A 6,339-nucleotide genomic window follows, 5' to 3' on the forward strand; every position below is an offset into this window, starting at 1 on the left:
GCATGCGATTTATTTTATGAAATCAGCATAGCCTTGAGGTTTCTTTCAATTTCTTAGCAAAGGTTTCTACATTTATTGATATAGATGCTATATAATGATAGACTTTATAGAAAAGGAAAACACATTATGACCAAATGGGATTTTTTCAAGCCAGAATGCAATCCTGGTTAAGCATAAAGAGAGAAACTATAAAAGATTATTAGACTTTATTAAGATGAACAACTCCTGCTCATCAGAAGGCACAATTAAGAGAAAGCCAAGGTCATGCGTGGTCGGGGAGAAGTTACTCCCAGGGTTGGTGCTGTTAGGTGCAGTAGTTGTTAGCTGCTGCGAGCTAGTCTGCTCCAGAGCTCCTCTCTGTCATCAGAGCAGAGCACTGCCCTGCCCGCTCCCCTCCTCACAATGCTTGTATTCCAGCCCTTCGTGGCGGCCACTGTGTCAGTCCTTCCCTTTGAAAGCCTCTCTCGTTTTGGATGCCCTCCTACTTTACCAAGCATGAGGTCCTTTCCAGGGTGTCTCTCCTGATCACGTGAGGCAGTAGAACACCTATGAAAAGCAAAATGGAGCTACCTCAACAACTGGGCAGAGCAATTCCGGCCGACGCAGCAACCCCTCTGCTGGGTGAAGAAGCACGAAGCAAACATGACCAGGTAGATGCACACCTATGTTCTGTGCAGCACGGCCCACAAGAGCAAATAGATGGAAATGACCTGATGCCCATCCGCAGTGCAATGGACCAAGAAACTCTGGTTCGTACACACGATGAATGCTCTGTATTCCTAAAAAACAAGACCAAACCAGAGTACCTTGTGGAATAGGTGGACCTGGACAGCATGATGCTGAGTGAAGTTAGGCATTCACCGAAGGAGACCACTGTTGAAAGGGGGGAAACAAGCAGGATAAGGACTTTCATTCTACGGAGTGGAGACCCAAAGCCCATCGGTAGGCAATGGGACATCCCCTTACAGAAGGGTTGCGGGGAGGAGATGAGCCAGTCAGGGTGTAGTGTAGCGCCAATGAATCATACAAGTGTGCTCCAGTCTTTAATACTTCTCCACCCCCCACTATCACGATCCCAATTCTACCTTAGAAATCCGGCTAGCCCAGAGATTGTACACTGGTACAGATAAGAGCTGGAAACACAAGGAATCCAGGACACATAAACCCCTCAGGACCAATAATGAGAGTGACGATACCAGGTGGATAAGGGAAAGGTAGGGGCAGAAAGGGGAACCAATCACAATGATCTACATATAACTCCCTCCCTGGGGGATGGACAACAGAAAAGTGGATGAAGGGAGACATCGGTCAGTGTAAGACATGAAAAAAATAATAATTGAAAAGTGAGGCGAAGAAGTTGCCGCTGTGGCGAGCTTACGTCCGCGAGTCACTTTGAAGCAGCTTGACGGCTTTGAGAGGAGGGACTGTCATGACGGCCCAAGGGGGGCTGGTGACCAACAGAGGCCGGCGCTTCAAGTGGGCCATCGAGCTAAGCAGGCCTGGAGGAGGCAGCAGCGCTGCTGGGATATCACCCTGGGTCCCCTCAAACAGCTTCCCATGAACCTTTTCGTCATGTACATGGCTGGCAATGCTATCTCAACCTTTCCTACGATGATGGTGTGGACGATGGCCTGGCGACCTAGTAAGGCGCTTATGGCCATTTCAGCGACTTTCAAGATGCTGGAAAGTTCAAGCCAGAAGTTTCTTCAGGGTTTGGTTTATCTTATTGGGAACCTCATGGGCTTGGTGTTGGCTGTTTACAAGTGCCAGTCCATGGGACTGTTGCCTAGCATGCATCAGACTGGCCAGCCTTCATTGAACTCCCTGAGAGAATGGAGTTCAGTGGTGGAGGACTGGTCTTGTGAACCCGAGAAAGCAGCACTTGGCACCTTAAAAGGATTGGGATTTCATTTACATTCATTTTTGTTTCTTCTCTTACCTTAAAAATTACCAAATGCCAAAAAGTAAAAAGACAATATTCATACAAACGCACAGAAACGATACCATAACGCCTGACTGAAAATTATGTAGAAAACTGTTTCCAGTACGGAGCAAAACAACAAGTAAAACTATAACTCTGTAAAGAAAAGAGCGGGTGCTGCTACATCAAGAAGTACAGCAGTATTTCCTCTCAATAAATTAATGGTCTGAACAAAAAATAGTACTTTATAAATTATCGAGGGTTCATGAGGGAGAGAGGGTGGGGGAGGGAGGGGAAATGAAAAGCTGATACAAGGGCTCAAGTTGAAAGAAAATATTTTGAGAATCATGATGGCAACAAATGTATAAATGTGCTTAACACAATGGATGGATGGATGGATGGATGGATGGATGGATGGGTAGATGGATGGATGGTGATAAGTTGTACAAGCCCCCAATAAAATGATTTTTTTTAATGTAACACCTTAAAAAAAAGGACTTTCATTCTAAAGAGAAAACAACTTTAGAGACTGAGAGGAATCCAAGGGAAGTTGGATAGGAGAATTGGCTAAACTGTTCACTTGGGTGCTATATTCACTTGGAATATAGCAGTCTACAAGAGAGGGGAGATAAACCAGAAGGGGAGAAGGGTGAACTACCGGAGGGTTTGTTTAGTAGATTAAACTGTTGAGTACAAAATTATGTTACAAAGTGTACCCATACACACACACCCAATTTACAGTAAAATCTGCTACTAAAAAGTAAAGCAACAGGCGGGGTGGGCAACCAGAACAAACAAGAACTAAAAATGGTACATGAGACAGAGTACCTCCATTTCTCACAGGTCAAAGCTATGTTCTAGTTACACTTCTCCCACGACAGATGTGTTTGTTCTTTGGTAATCCATGGTACTTTCAATGGTCTTCCCTAGCACCATAGTTCAAAGGCATCAATTCTTTCTCGGTTTCTCCTATTTGACGTCTAACGTTTGCACACGGTAGGAGGTGATTGAAAATACCATGAATCTGTCAGGTGTGTCTTATTCCTCAAAGTGACAAGAAGTCTGTGCAGGAGATCAACTCAATGTAATGCCTCCTTTGAAGTGGACAGGCTCTTCCTTCACCGGTTCTTACCCTGCCAAAAAGCTTTCGCTTTGCGGGACCCCGCTGGTACTTGAATGAACAGTGACGTAACTTCTAACCTCACAGCAACGCACAAGCCAGTACAACAAACTGACAGACAGGGGGTGGCTATTTCCAAAGCATCCATCAGAAGATGAATTCAATTTTACCCAAATTAAGCAAAACAACTATAGCTAATGGGATAGACATGAACCAAGGGCAAGGCCGTGGAAGACCGTAAGAGTGCAGGCAATAAAGGTGCATGTTTCTTTAACAATGAATAAAAGTCAGTCTAGGTTTTATAATCACCTAACACATAAACAATGTCATCATAAAATACCGCTGTAGAAAAAAATCACTTCAGTGTTTCTAAATTGTAATGCGAGACGTGGGTGATGTCAGTGAGTTCTTTCAGTGAGCCCACAGGGTGAAAGAGTTTGATACTAAGATTTAAACCTTGTTTAGTTAGGTGACATCAAGTCAGTTGCAGCTCATCGCGACCCACGCACGACACAACGAATCACTGCAAGGTCCTGCGCCATCCTCACAATGGTCCCTGTGTCTGGGCCCATTGACGCCGCCACTGTGTCCGTCCATCTGGATGTGGACATTCCTCTCTTTCGCTGGCCCTCCACTTTACCACGTGTGATGTCCTTCTCCAGGGACTGGTCTCTCCTGACAACGTGTCCAAAGTATGGAAGATGAAGTCTTGCCACCCTTGGCTCTCAGGGACGTTTTCCAAAACAGATGGATTTGTCCTTTTAGCAGTCCATGGTACTTTAAATATGGGATTACTGAGAGAGCCATTCCAACATACCAATTTCCCTAAGCTTTGGATGCCTTCTACACTCTACACTGTACCAAGGTACGTACATCAGGTACCTCTAACTCAGCAGTTCTCAACCTGTGGGTTGCAACCCCTTTGGGGGTCGAACGACCCTTTCACCGGGGTAGCCCTATTCATAACAGTAGCAAAATGACAGTGATGAAGTAGCAACGAAAATAATGCTACGGTTGGTGGGGTCACCACCACATGAGAACCTGTATGAAAGGGTCGCAGCATGAGGAAGGTTGAGAACCACTGATCTAGTTGATCTAATCTAGGCCAGCTGGCAGCCCAGGCTTCGGTGAACCCACCAAATAAGCAATTAGATCCTCTCTTAACCTTCGCTGAGACATTGCAGGAAGAATTTGTGCTTAGGGGCCCCAGATCAAGAAACTGAGACCGGTCTAATGTTACATTCCTTGCACCAGTGAGTAGCCCACACCCTTAGTAACCATTCCCAGGGATATTCCCCAGGCTTGTGCTTGAAAGTTTTAGAAAACTTCAGCAGATCTTTGTGAGTATAGCACAATTCTGAACCTCACCTTTAGGAGCTTTCTGAGACGTAATCCTAGTGACAGGTCTAGAGGAAATAATGGGTGGTGAGGGTGTTTCCAGGAGCCTCTCAGCAATATCTTGTAAGGCATCTCCCCCCGGCAATGCTACAAGCAGCCCCACCTAGCATTTCAGCTTGAACAGTTTGGTTAATCTGCTCAGGTGTGAATTGTTTTACGGGTAGTGGATTAATCCTCTCAGGTGGGAGGGGTGGATCTATTGACTAGGGTGGCTCAATCAACTCTAGGGGCTCGCTAGTCTCCTCTTCTGCATCATCAGCTTAGCAAAGCAGGCCCACATGGGATATCAAACTCAAGCAATGCAAGACGACAGAATCCAGCCGCCTGTCTCAAGCAGTGTACATACCAGGAGCGTGGAGAAGCTGGTCTCGAGGGAGCCTCAAGCTCTAGCGACACAACCCAGGAGTCGGCTGTCCCACAGGGAGTGTAGCTCACAAGTTGAGGCAGAGAACTAGCTCAAGCAGCTGCACACTGCTCAGATCACCAGAGAGCAAGGGAGAGAAGGGGGCGGGTCTTGCCGAGCCATTTATCTCTTTGCCCTCCCATCAAACTGCAACCTTATCAATCCCACCTGTTCCTGTTGGCCAGGTTGGCACAATAAACCTACCTAACACAGTTTGTATCTTAAAGAAAAAACAAGTCATTACAATCACCCTATACAATTTTATTTCCTTTTTCTGATGTCTAAGTAAAACATACTTATGTATGCAAAGCCACTACCCAAAATATTTTAAATTACACGTAGGCATTTTTCTCCTTTTTTGATGAGGAAAGAATATAAAGTAAAGCATTTGAGCCTTTTTGTTTTCCCTCCCCTCCAATCTCACCACCTCCACCCCTGATAAAGCCACTTTTGTTCATTTACTGTTGCCAATTTCTTTCTTGCTTATTTGTTTATTGACTCAGCAAATACTTATTGAGAGGTCATCAGCACTTGTCTAGACTTGGACAGGTGACTAGGAAATGAGTCCCAACAGATCCCTGTTCCCATGGCTGGCTGTTTCCATCTACAAGTCGTGGTGACCTAGCAGGTTTTGCAAGGAGACTACACAAGGTCAGTGATCTGAATCCACTAGTTTCTCCAACGAAGAGCTGAAGCTGTCTGCTCCCACAAAGATTTAAAGTATAAGAAAATCAAACGCGCAGTTCTACCCTGTCCTGTAGCGTCTCCGTGATTGAATGGTGAGACACGCTACATTGCATTCTATTACATATATGAAGCCCGTTATAGAAATGGATATGCAAAAGGATGCTTAAAAACCTTTTAAGTCAATTCTGATGCGTCGTGACCCCATAAAAAGTGTTAGCTAGGAATAAGAATTATACAGAAAATCAACAGGAGATACATCTGAGATTCAACTGCGAAGGTAAATCCGCCCAGTGAAGACCAGGGGACGATAATACTTTCAAAGGGGTCTAAAGAAAAGCAGTGGGGAAAGGCCTTGAGACAGGTGCAGAAAGAAGACCAGCTTGGCTCTGTAACATGGTGGGGGTAGAGCACGAGAAAGAATAAGAGAAATGTAAGTGGAGGTTCGAGAAGTGGGCCTATGACAGATCACTAAGGCTTTTGGGGAACAAGGCTATTGAAAATGTCTGACTTTTAATTTTAAGAGTTGGGGATGCACTAAGGAGTTTTAACAGGGAAGTAAAATGCTTCAACTTACAGCTTTAAATAAGAAACAGGTTTGGGACACGATTCCCAAATGAAATCCAAGAAGTCCATAGATAGAATTCAGGGAGTTCATTACCTCGAATGGGAGAACATTACCTGGCCCAGTCCCTCAAAAAAGCAAAACCCTTATTTTCACTCCTCATTTTCTTTTCCAAAGCATCAGAATGATTCTTGCTGGTTTCAAGGGTGCAGTAGCAGGGGGATTCTCAGTTTGTGATGGGGATCTTC

General features: G+C 45.0%; 1 pseudogene; it reads left to right on the forward strand.

Annotated features, from left to right (window-relative positions):
- Positions 1-1,429: 1,429 nt before the first annotated feature.
- LOC142429483 (ER membrane protein complex subunit 4 pseudogene) lies at positions 1,430-1,865 on the forward strand (annotated as a pseudogene).
- Positions 1,866-6,339: the final 4,474 nt, after the last annotated feature.

This window comes from Tenrec ecaudatus, chromosome 16, assembly GCF_050624435.1.
Source record: "Tenrec ecaudatus isolate mTenEca1 chromosome 16, mTenEca1.hap1, whole genome shotgun sequence".
Taxonomy (NCBI): Eukaryota; Metazoa; Chordata; class Mammalia; order Afrosoricida; family Tenrecidae; genus Tenrec; species Tenrec ecaudatus.